This window comes from Sus scrofa, chromosome 8 (assembly GCF_054392235.1).
Source record: "Sus scrofa isolate SSC_HxYL_T2T_F1_AM1 chromosome 8, Sscrofa_HxYL_maternal_Yorkshire_Landrace_v2.0, whole genome shotgun sequence".
Taxonomy (NCBI): domain Eukaryota; kingdom Metazoa; phylum Chordata; class Mammalia; order Artiodactyla; family Suidae; genus Sus; species Sus scrofa.
This window is the reverse complement of record NC_139390.1, coordinates 129,646,736-129,667,838: the sequence shown is the minus strand read 5'-3', so window position 1 is coordinate 129,667,838 and position 21,103 is coordinate 129,646,736. Positions and strand designations below refer to the sequence as shown.

General features: G+C 34.9%; 1 protein-coding gene across 4 annotated transcripts in view; it reads right to left on the bottom strand.

Annotated features, from left to right (window-relative positions):
* LOC110262188 (uncharacterized) overlaps positions 1–21,103 on the bottom strand; it is a 665,542-nt gene that overhangs the window by 517,646 nt on the left and 126,793 nt on the right. Inside the window, exon 1 of one of the 4 annotated variants that reach the window (XR_014813348.1) lies at positions 14,726–14,781. The exons of 2 other annotated variants lie outside the window; for them this stretch is intronic. The gene's annotated coding sequence lies outside the window, so the exon portion shown is untranslated. Of the gene's footprint in view, positions 1–14,725; positions 14,782–21,103 lie in introns of those variants that run through there. One more of the 4 variants, XR_002346864.2, reaches the window with a different exon arrangement.

Below are 21,103 nucleotides of genomic sequence, written 5' to 3'. Positions count from 1 at the left end.
TACCTATAGACTGTAAGGTAAGTGAAGAGAAGAAGTGAAGTCATTATATGACAACTTAAAGAAATAGAAGATGAAGGATCCAAAATTTGAGAAATTAATGCCAATAAAGGAACATGTGATCATTTAAGAAAGAGGCCTGGCTTTAAAATGTCAAGATAACAGAGAAGCAGCTTCTATGGACCAAGAGGTGGGAAGAGTTCCCAGATTCCTTTTAGAAAATCATTGAGGAGAAAGGGTATCTCCCTGAATAGGCTTTTTTTCTTTATTTTATTTACTTTATTTTATTTTATTTTGTCTTTTTAGGGCTGCACCCATGGCATATGGAGGTTCCTAGGCTAGGCACTGAATCGGAGCTGTCGCTTCTGGCTGGCCTACATCACAGCCACAGCAATACCAGATCCGAGCCGAGTCTGCAAGCTACACCACAGCTCATGGCAACGCCAGATCCTTAACTCAATAGAATTTTTAATGCCGACAGAAATGCCCTATTTTGGGGGGAAAAAAAAAGTCACAGAGGATATTTATTAGTAAGGAGATGAAGTAAACACCAGGATTTAAGGCATAAAAGGCAAATCAAATGCAATCATTTCAAGACTGGCATCATCTATAAAGCTGCTAACCACAAACCTTAAAAAAAAAAAAAAAAAAAAAAGGTGAAAACAAGCGACCAGTCTTTTGTTTATTGTACAAGAAGTGGACAACAACAGCACTTTTTCTAGATTGGTTCCATTGATGCTTTGTCCCAAGTTATAAACTACCTTGCCAATAAAAGACAGCCTTTTTAAGTTCTGAAATTGGACGATGCCCCTGGCAACCAAGAACCCCACAAGTTTAACACCAAAGGCATCAAAGTGGTCTTCTTGCTCCCAAACACAAACATTCCAATGCATCCTCTAGGTTAGGGGATCATAAAGACTTTTAAGGCTCTTTACCAATGATACTCCATGGATGACTGTCCCAACAGAGAGAATACCATTAAAGTCCGGAAGCACTATACCACTGAAATTTTTTATCATTGTTATTAAAAAGCTGTGATAGCCATCAAGTCCAAAATAATAAATTCCTGCTGGAAAAGAAAATGTCCAGATATTACGTATGACTTCCCAGGATGTACAACAGAGCCAATCAAGAAAATCATGAAATTATGAGACTGTGGGTTCGGACAAAAAAAAAAAAAAAGGTGGGGGTGAAGGAGTTCTACATATACATCCTCAAGAGGTAACTGACGTCACCACGCTCGAGAAATTAGCAGAGGATATCTTAATGGATATGAGTGCTTCTGAGCCAGTACCAGACAACAAGGAAGAAGACAGAGAAGCAGCAGTAGCAGAAAGCAAACTGACCTTAGACAATCTGGCAGACGTGTTTGATTATTCAAGCCTACTTCTGACTTCTTTTACAACATGGACCCTCCTATGACAGAGCAATGAAACTAAAGCAAATGATGGAAGAAAAATTGGAGATACATAGAAACAATTTTAGAGAAATGAAAAAGCAAAATGTCAGAAATTATGATGTATCGCCACCAAGTTACATATCTGTCTGCCTCTCCTGCCTCATCTTCTACCTCCTCACCTCTTACACTTCTGCCACCCTGGATGCAGCAAGACCAACCCAGTCTTCTTCTTCCTCTTCCATCCCAGACTACTCAGTGTGAAGAAAAGGATGAAGAGCTTTATGATGATTCACTTTCAGGTGGTGAATAGTAAATAATTATCATACAATACAGGTAATATCTTAATTGTTGTAAATGTGTGTGCCATTATGTGAAAATCTAATAACTGTAAGGCAAGAACTGTATGAGATGTTTTAGTTTCATCATTAGCATGGTCATTACAAATATTCATTGTGTAATAGGACTCATATTGAAATGAACAGTGTATTCTCACATAGGTACGGGCTGAGTAATGTTGAATAGAAAAGTAATAATGTGTTGCTTTTCTTACTGTTTTATAACTTTGCTTCCAAAGGATTGCATTACAAAACAAGTTGCCTCTCTCTCCCAACTGGATAAACTATATATATATTTGGGGGAGCTAGGAGTGCTGCCTGCAGCACATGGAAGTTCCAAGGCTAGGAGTCAAATCAGAGCTGCAACTGCAGGACTATGCCACAACAATAACAACTCGGATCCAAGCTGCAGCTCACGACAACGCCGGATCTTTTAACCCACTGAGTGAGGCCAAGAATCAAACCTTCATCCTCATGGATACCAGTCAAGTTTGTAACCCACTGAGCCACAATGGGAACTCCTGGAAAGACTATATATTGTCCAAACATCACAGGTAAGTGTTTGTTTGGTTTGGTCTTTAATGGCTGTACCCACAATGAATGGAAGTTCCCAGGCCAGGGATTGAATCTGAGCTACAGGTGAGGTTTCCATCGCGGCAGTGGCAAAACCTAATCTTTAAACTCACTGGTTCGGGTTTCCGAACCCATGCCTTGAATCCATGCCTCCACAGCAACCTGAACCACTGCGGTGGGATTCTTAACCCACTGTGTCACAGTGGTAACTCCTTTTTTTAATGTAACAGTGTTTCCAATACTTCATTATGAATTTGATTGTAATACTTTATGGCATACAATTTTTATAATTCATTCATTCATTAGTGTATAGACTAGATTACCTTGAGGCAATTCTATTAGAATCAGTCACCAGCAATCATTTTGCTGGTTCTTCATTATCAATGCACAAACCATTATACCAGTAAACAAATATAAAATTTTTCACAGCCCCTTTTCATTGCAAATGTCTAGTGTTAGTAATGCCTATAATATCTAGAGTGTTCTGTATCATACTAGAGAATACTAGAGAATATTGTTGTAGATACAGAGATTATTTGACTTGTAAAGAGATAATATAGAATTACAGCACTAAGTAGAGTACATGCTATAAATGTATTTTCCTTATTTTCTTAACAACACTCTTTTTTCTCACTTTATTGTAAGACATAATTCATATAACTTAGGCAATATGTTAATTGTCTGTGTTATTGGTAAGGCTTCCAGTCAATAGTAAGCTATTAGAAGTTAGTTTTTCTGGAAGCCAAAAATTATAAGCAGATCTTCAACTGTATTAGGGGAGGGGGTTCAGTGCCCCTTATCTCATTGTTATTCAAAACCAACAGTAACTAGAGTACTAGCATAAAAGAGAGTATAGAAAAATATTATAAGAAATAATGGCTGAAGAACATTCAAATTTGATTTTAAAAAGAACTATAAACCTACCAATCTTAAAAGCTCAATGAACTGAAATTGAGAAACATATAAACATACCACATCAAGGCATATTATAATGAGATTTATAAAAAAATAATGAACTGCAAATGGAAAACATACACACTTACCACATTAAGGCATGTTATAACTAGATTTACAAAAAAACAATGGCATGGAAAACAAACACATTATGTAGAGAGAAACAAAATAAGAATGACTGGGACTTCTTATAATAAATAGTGAAAGCCAGGGCATAATGGAAAACAGTTCATATGACAAAAGAAGAAAGGCTGTAAATATAAAATTCCATATCCAGCAAAATCATTCCTCAAAAATTAGAGTAAAAACTTTTCCAGAAGTGAGGCAAGCGAATTCATTATAAGCTGAACAAAACTAAGAAAACTATTAAAAGAAATTCTGCCTGAAAAAAATATACCACATGGAATCTTGGATATCCCTAAAGTAATAAAACACCAGAAATTATAAATACATGGGTAAATATAAAATATTATTTTGATGCTAATTGACTTTTTGAACCCCAAATGATATATTGTGAAGTTTATGGCACATGTAGAAATGAATTACATAGAAAAAATAGTATGAAGGGTGATAGGAAATGGATGGATTATTTTAAGGATGTATCATGTATGTAATATATTAAGGTTGTATTATATCAAGAGATTGTCATAAGGTGTATATATTATGCATATTTTAAATTTTAAAACAAGCATTCAAACCAGCAGAGTTATAACTAATTAGTGGACAATGGAGACATTTTTTAAAACATTCAAAATGAAAGGCAGGAAGAGAAGATAAAAGGAGTAAGAAAGAGATGCAACAAATATAAAACAGGTTGCTGTAAATGTTATCATACTGATATTTACACTAAATATAAAGTCCAACCATGTTCAATAAAACAGCAGAGATTTTAAGGTTGACTATAAGAAACACACTTTAAATATACATAAAGAGATATAACATAAGCAAGATAATGGAAAAATATAAATGCTGTAAACATTGAGCACAAGAAAGCTGGAAAGGCTATAGTAAAATGAAGGGAAATTTACTACAGAATAAGCAATATTACCAGAGAAATAGAGGCATTTCAAAATGACAAATAGGCAAATTAATCAGGGAGGCCTAATAGTTCTTAATGTATACACAACCAATAAAAGAGCTACAAAATACAAGAAGCAGAAACTAACAGTAATGAAGGTAGATACAGACAAAAAGAATGATGGCTGGAGTTTTCCAAACCCTTCTCTCAATAATTGAAAAGGCAAGCAAAAGTATATAATCTATAAGAAATGAAAAATGTATAATCCATAAATTAGAAAAAACTAACAATATCAAATGGACCTAACTGACATTTATAGGACATTGCAACTACAATAGCAAAATACACATACTTTTCAAGTGTACATGAAACATGTGACAAAATAGGCCATGCGATATGCCAAAAAGTAAGTCTCATGAAATTTAAAAGAAGAGAAATCATACAGAGCATGTTCTTTCACCACTGTGGTAATAAATTAGTAACCAATAACTGGAAGGTATCTTGAAAATCTCTAAACAAACCATTTCTAAACACACCATGGTCAAAGCATAAAGCAAAAGGAAACCAGAAAGCATTTTGAATTTTATAAAAATGGAAACACAACATTTAAAAACCTGTGATGCAGGATAAATGGTTCTTAAAAGAAAATTTATAGCTTAGAGTGTTTATGTCAGAAGCAAATTAACAAAAATTTGAAATCCCTGTTCTAAAACAAGGGTTTGCAATTTTTTTGTAAAGAGCCAGATAGGAAATAATAGGGTTTGTATTCTACTGTTGCCACGAACATCTCTGCCATTGTAGTGTGAAAAAAACCACAGATAATTCATAAATGGATGTGTAGGACTGCATTTAATATATATATATATTTATTTATTCATTCATTCATTCATTTATGCCATATCTATTGTATGTAGAAGTTTCTGGGCCAGGGATCAAACTTGCACCACTGCAGTGACAACATTGGATCCTTAACCCACTGAGCCACATTACTCCAAAACCTTTATTTATAAAACGTGTAATTTGAATTTCATAAAATGTTTGCATGCACAAAATACTATTTTTATGTTTTGAATATTAAAAAACATAAAAATCACTCAGATTTCAGGCTCTACAAAAATGGGTGGTAAACTGAATTTGGCCTGCAGTCCATAGTTTGTGGATTACTGACCTATTTTGTCTTAAGAAACCAGACAAAGGGAACAAATTAAACTCAAAATAAATGAAAAGAAGGATTTTTAAAAGATCCAATCAAGTTGACAGATTTACAGCTCCACTAATAAAGAAAAAACAGTCTAGAAACACATTATTAGAAATGAAAGAAGAGACATACTTTGAATCCATGGGTTAAAGGTAAATGTAATAAACAACATTATGCCAATAAATTTGACACTGAGCTGAAATAAATAAATTCTAGGAAGACGTAAATGATCTAAATGGACTAATAAAACCAGAAAACTTTAAAAGCACTAGCTCTTTCAGAGTATTTCAGTTGGTAGTTAAAACTTTCCCACAAAGGGAACTCCAGAAGCAAATGCTTCCATTGGTATATTCTATTTGACATCTAAAAAAGAAATAATTTGATACCTCTATAAACTTTTCAGAAATTGGAAAGAGAGGAAACATTCTATGGTGTAATAATTATCAAAACCAGGCAAAACTTTTCCAGGAAAAATATAGATAAATATCTCTTACTTAAAAAACATTTATTTTTTTTTTGTAAAGAGAATCAAACTTGTATAAAAAGGATAATATAGTTTGAACATCTTTGGTTTATCTTGTGAATAAAATCATCATATTAACAGAATTTGGGAGAAAATACAAAAATCATCTCAATACAGAAAGAATATTTAACGAAATTCAAGGCTCATGCTTGAGAAAAACTTTCAGAAGTTTAGTAATAAAAAAGAGCATCCAGTGAAGTATCTATGAAAGACCTAAAACTATGATTACACGTAATAGTTAAAGACTGAATTTTTCCCCTTATTATTCGGAGCAAGTTACATCGTGTTTATCAAAATGGCCTTAGAAGATGCAGCCTATGCATTAAGCAAATGAAATAAAACACATTTTGAGAAGGAATAAATAAAGTTCACTTTATATTCAAAATCATGAGTTTCCATAGAAATCTACAAGAAGCAACAAGAATTTATTCATGAGTTTAAACCAGGTCATAGTCCATAGGAACCCCAAGGTCAGCAGAGACAGAGCCATCTTGAAATTACCCAGAGGATGCGGAAGGTCCCAGGCCAAACAGAAAGGTGCAGTATTGAGTCTGCTACATGAATAGAAGCTAAAGGGAAGTCAGCAGATGTCAAATGCATTGACACCTTCAAAAATCAAAATCTTTGTATGGGGTGTGTGGGAAGAATAGTCTAGAATGCCCAAAGGAAAAAAAGATTTGATACATGAACACAAAAGGACTCGGTGCTCAATTACAGCAGCATTTGCCAACAAAGACTTGTCTTTTTTTTTTTTTTTTTTTTTTTTCCCCTATTCATGTCTAATTCGACCTTGGAGGAGTCAGAAACAGCTTTCTAGAACTACAGGTGGAAGTAAAGTAAGGAGGTAAGTAATCCAACAATGATCCCTTTTCCCAAGGTAGATAACTGAGTCTGAGTTAGACCTTAGCTGAGGATAGAGAAGCTTCAAAATGGATATGAAAAATATTGTTTTGATTTAGGTCAGAAGGTACTTCTCAGTTGTTCAAAGAAAGTGATAAATTCAATGCCCAGGGTGAATGATAAAGATCTATTCCAAATATCACACAGAAACTGAGAAGGGAAAGTAACAATTTGAAGTAATGATGGGAGGCAAAATAAAGGTATTTACTGATGGCTTCCTACTAGATCCAGGCTTTTCAACATACCTCTCTTATTTGATTTTTGCATCCACATTGTCTAACATAAGCACTCAAGGGTTGTTTCCAGGAGAACATGAAGAACAATTAAAATGTTAAGAACAATTTAAAAAATGTTACATTTTTGTTTTTTGAACCCACGATTTTTTTTTCTACATAGCTGGCTATCTGGAAGTAAATTGCTGCTTTAAAAAAATTTTTTTTTCTTTTTAGGGTTGCACTTGCAGCATATAGAAGTTCCCAGGCTAGAATCAAAGCTTTTTTCCCCAGGTTGAATCAAAGCTGTAGCCACAGCCAGAGCAATGCCATATCTGAGCAGCATCTGTGACTTACACCACAGCTCAAGGCAACACTGGATTCTTGACCCTCTGAGCAAGGCCAGGGATCAAACCCGGTTCCTCATGGATACTAGCTGGGTTTGTAATCTGCTGAACCACAGTGGGAACTCCAAAATTTTTTTTTTCCCGAAACCAGAAGAGAATCTAGGAGTGCACTTGCGTGCTATAGTGTTTATGTGTTGGGGCAGAAAACTTAAATTAAAATGTGGTGGTTGTGCTTTATCATGTTCAAATGTATAAAATTATTGTAACTTTTCAAATATTCTTTCATTTTCCTACTTGCATTTTTTGGGAAAAAAAAAACAAGATAATAAACTAAGTAATGTGGTACTGGAAAGCAAAAGACACATTCCATAATTTTGGATTTTACAAATTTAATTCATAAAATTATTGCCTCCATGGTTTTTGCCTTATTTCAAAACATTGACATTATTGTTTACTAGACATATTTCTTTTTTTCTTTTTTGTTTTTTTAATTTTCCCACTGTACAGCAAGGGGGTCAGGTTATCCTTACATGTATATATTGCAATTACAGTTTTTCCCCCACCCTTTCTTCTGTTGCAACATGAGTATCTAGACATAGTTCTCAATGCTATTCAGCAGGATCTCCTTGTAAATCTATTCTAGGTTGTGTCTGATAAGCCTAAGCTCCCGATCCCTCCCACTCCCTCCCCCTCCCATCAGGCAGCCACAAGTCTCTTGGAGAAGAGACTTGGACATATTTCTTATAATAAAATTGACTTTTTTATTTATCCTGGAATTAAATTATAATTTTCTATTACTTTTTTTCTACCAACAGATTCAAGTGTTTATCAAAATGTTTAGTAAAATTTATATGATTTAAACTAACCACATAGCATCCCTAATTTCTCATCATAAAAAAATCTTATATAGTCCCTCTTGTGAGACCCAAGATAAAGCAACGGCTTTCCCATCTTATTATAGTGGGTAAATATTAGCAAGTAATCAGAAGGCATCTGTCATCTGAAGTTTCTCTAGTGAACGAGGGTCTGACTACAAGCAATATTCTTTTCTCCAAAAGAAAAAGATATTAGGAACCTGAGAAAAGATTGTATCATCTATAATCACTGTGGTACTTGAATGAAACACTTAGGCCATTTGCTTATTACTAGCTTTTTATGCTTACCTCTTCTGTTCCCATCTTAAGTGCACAAACATGTCAAGAATATACATGCATATAAAGGCTTTCGTTCCTCATATTCCAAATCTCATTTACATATTGTTACTATATCTAAGAATATAGAAAAGAAGTTCCAGAGATTATGATTAAATACACAGTTTAGCAAGTTTATTTCACTCAATTTGGGCTCTTTAAAATATGTTTTCATGTAATGTATTGTAATAAAATCTAAATATTACTTGAGTCAATGTTTATTACTTCAAAAAACATATATTGTGTTTCTGCCCTATGCAAAGTTGTATGCTTGTCTAGTGGAAAATACAGTAACAAGTGATGCTCTGATAACAATCTTCTATAATAAAGCTTGTCATTTGTAGTAACGGAGATGTAGCTATAGATGGAGGGATAAATATAAAGAAGTACAAAAGATTTCATTGGAGCTTAAAAAGCAAGTTGAAAGCTCTAATAAATTATTTTGAAAACTATCTTAGACACAGAACTGTTGGAAGTGTAGAAGCTGGAAAAAACAAAGAGCTTCAAAGCATTTCTTTATTGTTAAATATCACTGCATTATCATCTAACGTCCTAATATTATAAACAGCCAAAATTAAAAGATTTAATTATCCTTTACAGCGCCTTTTTTCTTCTCCATGTACAATTTTTAAAGTATTTTACTTTCATAAAATATTTTCCTCCTTTGTAAAGGTCTCTCTCAAAATTATCCTTTGACTTCTAATTACAGAAAAGTATACAAACCAAAATATATCCTCTACTCACCATGAATGAAGTTATTTCTTAAAGAACTGTTTTAAAGTTAAGACCTATAAATAGTTTTGAATTCATAAAATAGAAAGCATATCATGTACTGTATATAAATAACCAATAATATTCTCTCCTTTCACAGCATTGTTTAGCAAAATAGATATATATGTATATGAAAAAGGAAAATAGCATCAACTGAAGATAAAAAGATAAAATATATAGGTATTTTACATATATGATATATAAATATATATATATGTGACCATAAAGGAGGAAAACATTGAAGAGATGAGAAAACATTAACTAAAATTGAAGGTTTACTTTAAGATTTCTTGCTAAGAGAGATAAAACACATGCATGGTAGCTGGAATTTTATTTGCTGACTGTTCACTTGGGTTAAGCACAGAAGAAAATAAAAAGAAAAAATGTCAAAGAGAAAAAAAAATTGAGTAAAAAACATATTCTCTTTTAAATTTACTACTCAATATACTATTGAACAGTTTTGATCTAATTTACTTTGCATTGAAATTATACTCTTAGCTTCATACTGATAGGAAAATATCTCAAGAAAAATGTGAGTTTCCAATTGTCTTTGTAAATAAAAAAATCTAACAGCAATCAGCTAAAATATACTACACACATGTTAAGTATCAAGTATAGGTAGTTATGTAATACAATATATATTATATTTAATTTTGAAAATCCCTGTTCACAACTTCTTTTTTTTTTTTTTTTTTGCCATGACTGAGGCAGATGGAAGTTTCCTGGCCAGGATCAAAACAGCCACAGTTGTAACCAGAGCCACAGCAGTGACGCAGTGACAATGCAGGATCCTCAACCGGCTAATAAGCTTGGAGAAAACTCAAAAACTCTTGTTTTAAAGCTAATTCATAACCTTTTTAAAACTGCATCCTGTTGCATTATGAAGATCTAAAAATAGGGCTTCTTGGAGTTCCCGTCATGGCGCAGTGGTTAACGAATCCGACTAGGAACCATGAGGTTGCGGGTTCGGTCCCTGCCCTTGCTCAGTGGGTTAACGATCCGGCGTTGCCCTGAGCTGTGGTGTAGGTCGCAGACGCGGCTCAGATCCCGCGTTGCTGTGGCTCTGGCGTAGGCCGGAGGCTACAGCTCTGATTCAACCCCTAGCCTGGGAACCTCCATATGCCGCGGGAGCGGCCCAAAGAAATAGCAAAAAAAAAGACAAAATAAATAAATAAATAAAAATAAAAATAGGGCTTCTCTATTTCAACAGCCAAAAGGTTTTATCTCACAGACAATAAAACATTTCCCAGTGTAAACTCAGACTCATGTCTTTTGATGACTTAATCTTCCACACCCTAGTGTTGCTTCACAGAAGCAGCTATTAATGATGATGTTATGTGGAGAGAACCCCTGGTATATAAATGCATAAAAATGCTAACGACATTTTTGTAGACCCAATTTAATTCCACAAGTACAAGCCCTGCATAGGCATTCTTGGTTTATGTGATTATTTTCATTTCATTTTTACTTCATGTAGTTTTTTACTAATCAGTTAAGAATTCAAGAGTTGAGGATGCTCCAATAGCCTAGTTCAAAACCTATCCCAAACTTTTAATTTCAAACCTATGAAAAGGTTGAATAAGCAGTAAAATGAACACCTGGAAACACCGCAGCTAAATTTACCAGATATAAGTCTATGCAGTCTTTCTCTTTTTCCCCTCTGCTCTTCATGTTTGTTTATTTCTAACCATTTGAAATTAGACTGTAGACATCATTCCACTTACTCCTAAATAATACAACATATATTCTCCTAAAAACTAAAACATGCTCCTATATATGATTCAATACCACACTCATACCCATTAAATAAAAGACTGACCCAATATGATCAATTATAATGATAGGATAACTTTCAGGAGTCCCCATTGTGGCTTAGTGGGTTAAGAATCTCACTAGTATCCATGGAGAGGCAGGTCCGATCCCTGGCCTTTCTCAGTGGGTTAAAGGATCTGATGTTGCTGCAAGCTGTGGTGTAGACTGCAGATGCAGCTCAGATGGGGCATTACTGTGGCTGTGGCTATGACCGGTGGCTATGACTCCAATTCCACCCCTAGCTTGGGAACCTCTCCATATGCTGCAGGTATATATTTCATACTCAAAACTTCCTAATTATCAAAACAAGAGTTCCTTAAAATTCTTCTGTTGTTTTTTGTTTAAATCTAGAATCCCACAACAAATCATGCATGGCATGTTGTTGTTTGGCTTTGTCAGTTTCCTAAGGAATAGTTCCCAAGCCTCTTGTCGTCTTTCACATCATTGATACTTTGAAAGTCCAGATCAGTTGTTTTTCAGAATACCTCTCTGATTATTTTCACATAAATAGGTTCAACTTAAGTACTTCTGGTAAGAATACTGCAAAGTCAAACAGTACTAAGGCACTTCCCATTACATCACATCGAGTTCGTGTAACATCAGTTTATCCTGTTATTCAAGATGCTGAATTAGGTAATGTTGGTGTCTATCAAGTCCTTCCATTGAACAGGCAAAGGTTTTCTTTTGTAATTAATAAATAACCCCAGTTGTGATGGTGTCAATTCATGTTTTAGCATCCATTAATGATACTTATCTGCATTGTTTACATTGGAAGCTGTAAAATGGAAATTTCTCCCCGTTTTTTGTGGCTGTTGTTTTGTTTTGTTTTCTCCCCGTCCCATGGCACATGGAGTTCCCACCACTTTAGCAACACTGCGCTGGGTGGAGGATCAAACCCACAGAGTGCCGTAGAGATGCCACCAAATCTGCTGCACCACAGCAGGAACTGAAGTTTATAATTTTACCATTTCTTAGACACTTACAGCTCTCAAGTTTTCCTAAGAATGTTCCCTTACCCACGATATTTCATTTTTTGAGTATCTTTATGGATTCATGGATTCTTTTTATTCAAGACAGTATATATCCCATTACTATGAATATTCTTTCTAAACTTTGAATTTGAAATAACTTTAGAGTAACAGAAAAGTTGAAAATATTAATAGAATTCCTTTTGCCTTCATTCTTTTCCCCTAATATTAACATCTTCCTTAACCGTAGCATAATGATCAAAATAAGAAATTAACATTGGTACAATACTTTTAACTAGAGCATTGGTACTGTGCATGTATATGATTTTAATTTTTCTTATAAATGTGAGTGCTATTTTACTGTATGTGTGTGTGTGTGTTAATTCTGTGTAACCATCACCACAATCAGTAATCATCATAGTTCCCACATATTGCTCCCTCTACATGTGTATCTCCTCACATATATCTAACCCCTGGCCATTCACCACTGATCTGTTCTCCGCACTATGTTTTAGTTTTTGGAGAATATAATTTACATAGAATTACACATTATATAATATTTTGAACCTGGCTTTTTTCTTCCTGTATTATGCATTTGATATTATATACATATATATATATATTTATACATAGTATAAATAGATAGACATAGCATTGCATATTAAAAGATAGTATTTTTATGGTTGCACCCAGGCAAATGGAAGTTCCCAGGGTAGGGACTGAATCTGAGCCACGGCTGTGGCCTATGCTGCAGTTATGGCAATGTCAGATCCTTTAACTCACTGTGCCTGGCTGGAGATCAAAACCCAAGACGCTGCAGTAGGATACATAACCTGGTACCCCACACTCGGAACGCCAAGATAATTTATTTTTATGACGAGTACTACTCCACTATACTACAGAAGATATTTAAATTACTGATTTGCAACTAGTTGCAAACAAAAGTATTTTATATATATATATAAAAGTATTTTTTATAAAATACTTTTAATGTCCCTCTAATTACTGCTTTAGCTACAACACATAACTTTTGATATGTTGAAATTTCTATTCCATTTAGTTCAAAATATTTGGTAATTCCCATCAATACTTCCTATTTGACTCGGTTATAGAGAAGTATTCTGTTTAATTTTCATATTTGGATTTTCTATGTACTTTCTCTGTTGATTTTAAATTTAATTCTATTGTGAGCCAAGAAAAAAGTTGGTATAATTATATGCTTTCAGTTTGTTGTAGTTTGTAGAAAATAGTCTATTTAAATGTTTAACATGTACTTGAGAAAATATGTATTCTGCTGTTCTTGAATGGAGGGTCAGATCAATTTGAGCATGTTTTTCGGGTCTTCCGTATCATTACTAATTTTCTCTCTATGTGTTTTATCATTTAATGAGAGAGGAGTGTTTAATCCCTCGAATACCTTTTATTTTATTACATATTGTTTATTACTTGATATAATAATATAATAATAACATAATAATATAATTATAGTTTCAAGTATTAAACTAGTTTTAAAAGCTAGTGTTATATTATTATCCATATGCTCAATTAGTAATGTATATAATACTCTGCAGAATTATTACTCAATTAACTAAATAGGTTAATACATTATTATTACATTATTGCTATTCCTCTAAATAATTAAATAGATTAAGCACATCATTTATGCACCAAGTCATTTCTCTATTTATTTTCCTTATATATAATAAGATCTAGACTCAGACATGAATATATTTTCAACGAGTTGATTATAACATTGGATGTTCTTTGTGAGTAGATCTACTTTGCTGAAAAATCTTGCCAATGTTTTCTTAAAAACAAAAAAATCTATTTTATCTTTATTGTGGACATGAAAATTAAATATCTAAACCAAATTTTAGGCATGTTGCCAGCCTTGTATACATGTACTGTAGTTTACAGAATCATGAGATAGCTAATTAAATTGACCTTAAGACAGCTCACTGCATGGTGGAATAAGCAATAATCAATGTCATTGTAAATCAGAGCAGGCAACATTTACTATATCCTCCCACGTCTTTCTAGTATTCCTTTTCATTATTATGGTTGCATATTATTATACTAACAACAAAGGAAAACATTATGAAGTAAAATAAAGTAAGTGGCTCTGATTATTTATTTCTCAAGCACATGAATATAATTTGTCTTCTTTTCAGTTATTGTCATCTGAACAGTTACCAAATTCCCAGTTGTTCTCCAAGTTAAAATGACTATATCAATAATTGTAAGGTACATCTATTTTAAGGTACATATATTTTAAAGAAAATCTTGAGTCTTTTGAGAAAAGCAAAGATTTGGCTTTAGATTACTATCAAATCTTCTGCTCCTGTGTTAGCCTTAGAACTCACTTTTGTTTTGGTTACATCATACTGAAAATAGTCTGGTTTCCCCTAGAGAAATAGCTATTTCTTCATTTTAATAGCTCTTCCAGTCTAGAAAATGCTCTTCAATCTCCCACGTTTCCTTGCCATAATCTTTAAGCTCACCTACTTTCAGTTTTTTTATTTGCTCACCTGGCTCTGACCATCCAGATCTCCTCGCTCCGCTGTGATTAGCAGGCTTCCCTGTCAGGGCTTTCACGCTTGCACTTTTCAGAACAATTTACCCGAAGAAATCCTAAGGACTTCCGTCTTCTCAGATCTCTGTTCAATTACCTTCTTATCAAAGAGGCTTTTTCAGACCATTTATCCTGTTAAATTTTTGTTCCTACACACTTATTATGACCTAGAATATTATATATGCATTTTCTACTTGTTTATTTTCTGTCCTGACTTCCATTAGCATTCAAATTCCAAGAGAAAGAAGACTGTCAGTTTTGTTTATGTCTATATCCCCAGGGCCTAGAGTTCTACTAGCAAGTACTTAAGAAACACTGTTTTTTATATTAATTGGGTGAATTAATGAGAAGAACATGCCCTAAACTGATGCTTATAAGCTTGCATTGCTATTAATTGCTAATGCATAGACATATTGAAGTACTATGTATTTCCACCTATGTATGAGCCTATACAACATGAGTTTCAAATCAAAGCAAAACAAAATCAGGGCGTGGTTACTTACATCCTTGTTCATAATACTTCTTTAAAACCTTCAAATTACATGAATAATTATGAAAAGGGAAAAATAACACAAAAATTAGCTAAAATTAGCTTACCCACGTGTTATCTCCATGTTGCTACAGTCCTTTATAGCTTGCCTCGATGTTCTTAGAACACTATAAATGTTTGTGATAGTTGATACAAATTTTTGTGTAACCTTGTGTAATCCCTGTAGAACCTTAAAATTTCTAACACAAGTAGAAAACCCCTAAAGTGAAAGAATCTAGGGCTTAAGACTAATTTAACTAAATCAGATAGAAAAGGAAGAAAGTCAGTGGTAGCAGAGGCTTTTTTCTGCTTAAAACAAAAACAAACAAAAAAACTTAGATAAGGGGTCGTTCCTGCAGAGTGGGGCTAACATAAAGCCAAAAAACCTTGGGGCAGGTGGGGGGGGGGTCCCTTCTGTCTTGGAGAGAGTCTAAATCCTAATGCCCACTCTTTGAGAGAACTGCTTCCAAAACAATTACAGCTCCAAAGAAATATATGCAAATTAGATTTGAAAACTGAACCTCAACTAACACTCGTACTTTTATTATTCAAAAAGGAAATAAAGAAAGAAAGAGAGAAAGGAAGGAAGGAAGGAAAGAAGAAAGAAGGAGGGAGGGAAGAAAACTATAGTTGAATAGGCATTTATTGAATACCTACTATGTGCAAAGTCAGGCGGCACTGATGGAGCTACAAAATAAATAAGTGATTCATCCATTCAGCAAGCATTGTTTGAGCTTCTACTATGTGCCAGATATTACTCAAGGCAAAACAAACAAACAAAAAAATCCTACCCTAATGAAGCTTGGGAGAATTAGGGAAGATTTACCACAGAGGAAAAAATTAAATGTGTGATACTGTAAGGGCACATTTATAGTAAAGAATAATGTGGGAGAGGAAGAGAAGTAGAGATAGGCAGGATAGTTTCTGAGAATGGCTTAGGCCCTCGGTGTAGGCTGGAATGTAAGTGACCAGTGGGAGATACCTACAGAGATTCACATTATAGAGGACCTCAAATGCCAAGTCTGAGAACTTTGTATTCAATTTGCTAGTCATGAAAGGCTAGTTAGTGGAGGCTTGTGAAGAAGTAAATAGTTCTTAGAGGTCAGTTGAAACAAAAACAATGAACTATTATATACTGATATTATTTTAAAGTATTAACTTATTTCCAATTTGTTTTCATCTCAAAAGCCCTACAGCAGATGGAAACATGTCTCTTCACAAGCTACTAAGGAGAAAAAGAAAAAAAAAATGAGAAAAAAACCTTAGTATTTAGAACTCCTTCTATAGTTTGTGAGTTTCCTCAGTTTTTCGTTCCTTTTTTCCCTTCCTCCCTCTTCCTTCCTGCCTCCCTTCCTTTTGCAAGAGCGATTAATATAGGCAAACAAAATGTAACATAGAGAGACCTAGATCCTGTACAAATTACTAGTTTGTGGTTGAGACCTTTGACCTATTAATCATTTTGAAAGAAACTGAAACGGCTCTGTCAGATGTCATAGAATGTACCCAGATCAACACAATGCCCAGCCTCCACACAATAATAAACAGTAATACAGTTGGGCATCCAATATTTATATTCATTTCAACTTGTTTGCTCATTTTTCATAGTCAGTGCCCAGAAAGACGAAAGAAATTTGTTTCATTATTGGTGATTTTTAAATACAGACAAGCTAGGCGATGGATATGCTGCAAAACGAATGTTACATCCAATGAGCACCTGCTAAAGAATCCTAATTAAAATGGTGCTTTGCATGACATCCTTACGAATGATCTTGTATCTGTCATATACTTACACCCATGTATGTTAAAGTGTACTTACTATAAAAGTTGCAACAGAAAAATCAAATAGCTAATTTTCAAGGACATCATCTTTGACTTTAGCTCACACATTCACATGGAGAGACAGTTTGAACAGCAGGTTCCTTTTAGGTGAAGGTCTGAAAATCTTTGCATCTGACTCAACTTGCTACTCTAATGTACTACTCATTCATCTATGGAGTTTTCTTGGAAATAAGAAGCTTCAAAATGAAAATAGTGAAATGCTCTTTTTTCCGAGCAGCACCCCAGTAATTCATGTTGTCTAGACAGCTTTACAGAGTCCTTTCCCCTAGTTACCTTTGTGACCTTGGCTTGAGCAGAATAAAATGAGGAAGAGTTCAAGTTTAAAATATTCCAAAAGAAAAGTAACTTTAAAAATGTTTCATCTGTACATAATAAAAGAATAATTTAATACAATGAATTCCTAGCAATGCTAATCAACTTCCTGAAAATCATCAGGCCAGGACAGTCATTTGCCCTATATTATCATTCTGGCCCTTTTGTGACTGAGCCTCTATATGTAAATGATGTGGCATTTCCTTCACGAAAAAGATATTTTTTACCATTTCCAGGAAACATATATTTAGTTATTTTGGAAGTCACCACTAATAACCTTGCCCTTTAGTCCTAAACTTGCAGAGATAATGAGTCAGGGTTTGCTAAAAATTTCATCTTTGCTTCAAGTCAGGGTATTGAATGATCCAAATCAGTACAACTTACTGATATTTCTTTATTGTCATCACAATTGGAGTAAAATTTCATTAGCTAGCTGACTGGAGAACTCCAGATGGTTAACTGAAACATGACACATAAATTGGGAAGCTGTGATGTTTTTCTAGGACTTTTAAGTTGTGAGGTAGACCAGAAGAGTCAGGAATGTTCTAGTTGTTCTCCAGTAAAGGAACTCATTTAGCCCCTAGTAAATTCTATTTCTAGACACGAAATCTAAATTCATTTATCCTCTTCCTAAAGGTTTTCTCAAAATGTTCCTCTAACTTTGAACACAGGTAAAGGCAAGAAGGATTAGATCCTTAACCTATTTATTATTTTTTTTTTCTATTTATTATTTTAATTCTAACTTGAGTTTATTGAAAGTTATTGTTAAAATGCAAATATCTTACTTTAAATACCGTGAAATATTATAAAATCTAATACCTCCTGTCTAGATATTAATCTTGCTATGATTACTGTGTGTAGTAATTCAATCAATACCAATCCATACATACTTTGGCACCACTGAATGGATTCATTCAACCACACATTAGTTAGTGCTCCTTGCTACACTGGGCAACACAACAAATAATTCATGGGCCCACCTTTAAACTGAAGAGACAAAAAAAAACCACGCCAATAATTATAATACTATATTAAAGACTGTAACAGAAATAATCGGTACATGTATGTATACACATATAACTGTATATATAATTGGAGAGCACATAGAGCTCTAAGATTCATAAGAGATTTGCTTTATGATATTTTGTTTTTACTAAAGGCATTAGCACACAGGTATTCTGTTAAGAGTGCTTGAATTTTCAGAAGTATGCTCGAATTTCACACATCTTCTACTTTAATACAAGCATTCAAATTGTTTCATTTGAAATGTTTCTAGATGGACTTTTACAAAGAAGTGGTTGCACACAAAATACGAAGCTGACTTTTGTCCAGGGAAGACTTAGAGTGAGACTGTCATGTGCCTGCCTCCAGCCCTCTCACGGAACACCGAGGTGCACAACGGGCAGCAGTCGTATCCTGGTGATGAGCACGGTTAGGTGATTCTGCCGTCTCAAGTCATACCATGAAAAGACTGACCTGAGGTAACCCTGAGGGCTCTCTGGCTGCACCTGTTTGTAGAGAGGTAGTGCCTCTGGTCAGTGCATTTGGGTGATGTCTCTTCCCCTTGGCTGCCTTCCATAATGCTAGCTCAGTGGATGGGGACATTGCTTCCTATTCTGCTGGTAGGCTCCCACCTCTTCTCTACATCAGGGTGCTTTCTGGAACACTAAGTCATGTGTGTCAAGGTGGCAACTCCTCTTCTTGGAAAGGGCGTTAAACTGACTCACTGAGATGGTCACTCTCCAAGCTCTCCTGGAAATGCTTGCTATGTAAAGATCCTCTTCTATCTAATTAAATCACATTGGTGGGCTGCTCTACCTTCCAGAGAAGTCCCTCTTTCTCTAGTTTATCATTCATAAGCAAAAGAGCATATAAGCATTCTCGTTTCTGTTGCTTGAAATCACTACTCTAAGAGTTTATCCTTGATTTCTCTTTTGTCTTTTTAGGGACTCATCTGAGGCATAAGGAAGTTCCCAGGCTAGGGGCTGAATTGGAGCTACAGCTGCCATCCTACCCCATAGCCACAGCAATATGGGATCTGGGCTCATCTGCTACCTAAACCACAGCTCATGGCAATGCCAGATCCTTAACCCACAGAGCGAGGCCAGGGATTGAACCCACGTCCTCAGGGATATTAGGTTTGCTACTGCTGAGCCACAACAGGAACTCTAGAGAGGTTTAACTTTTATGTGTATATACACAAATACACTTAACATTATTTCCAAAGAATTAAAATGTAGCACTGATATAATTACATTTAATATAGAATTGTTTATTTTTAAGATTTTTAAAAGTCTGTGGCTGTGGCATAGGGTGACAATTGCAGCTCTGATTCGACCCCTAGCCTGGAACTTAGGTGCAGCCCTTAGGAAAAAAAAAAAAAAAAAAGGTTAAACCTTTCCAAAATGAAATTGACTTATCAGAACATTCCATTCTATATACATGCTAGATAAGAAAAAGATGCTTCTATTTGTTTTGAAAGAGTTTAGAGCATGTCACCACAAATATGTGACCTTGGTATATTGATTTTTTTTTAGCTTGAAGACACTTGGGAAAACAGTAGGAAGAGACTTTCTCTGAACTCCTCTTAACTGCCTAAAGTCAGATGCTCCAAAATGAACTCAACTGTCTTCGACAGCCTCCTCAGGCGTTCCCTAAACAAGGGAAGGTTGGCTCTTATCACAGAAGAGGACACTAGAAGCCCACATCATGCTCAGACAACTTTGTCACAACTATCATACCTGCCATGTATTCTTCTAAGGGCCCATACATCTTTCCTAAAATCATTCCCTCTACCTAAAGTTGCCTACACCTCCTTTTCCTCTTCCCCTATTTAGATGGTATATATGTTCCAAAATATCAATTTGAGAGTATTCACTTTTGCTTTCATGTATGCCCTTATGCATGCAATTTTAAAACTTGATTTGGGGGATTCCAGCTTTAGTAGTGATATAGATTGATTCAGAACTCACCTCTTCCCATGCACACACTGAGTCTACAGCTACATATGGAACACTTTTCTCTTAAAAAAGCCTAAAGTCTGGCTGAATGACAACTACACACAAGCAAACAAGAAGAAAAACACACTGAAGCAGGTAGGAGAGTCTGGGCCACAATCTCACCATAAACCCTGTTCCTGGCACAGTGACTCACAACTGGAGGGAACTCATAACCTGGAGCTTCTCCCAAAGGAGTGAAAGGCTCAAAGCTCACATAAGGTATCCCAACTTTTAAGACACACACTTGAGAGAAGCAAGAGCCCTCGAAGCATCTAACTGTAAAAATCAACAGAGCTTGAGACCTAAGACCCGTAAGACTGAAGCAATCTCAGAAAATGCTATTAAAGGATTTTCATGTAGACGCACCCACTTTGCAGCACCCAACTGTGCTCAGACTTAAAGTGAAGGATGGAAGTTCCCATTGTGACTCAGTGGGTTATGAAACCAACTACTATCCATGAGGATGTGGGTTCAGTCTCTGCCTCACTCATTGAGTTAAGGATCCAGTGTTGCCATGAGCTGTGATGTAGGTTGCAGATGTGGCTTGGATCCGGCATTGCTGTGGCATAGCCCAGCAGCTGCAGCTCTGATGTGACCCCTAGCCTAGGAATTTCCATATGCCATAGGTGGGACCTTAAAAAGGAAAAAAATAAGA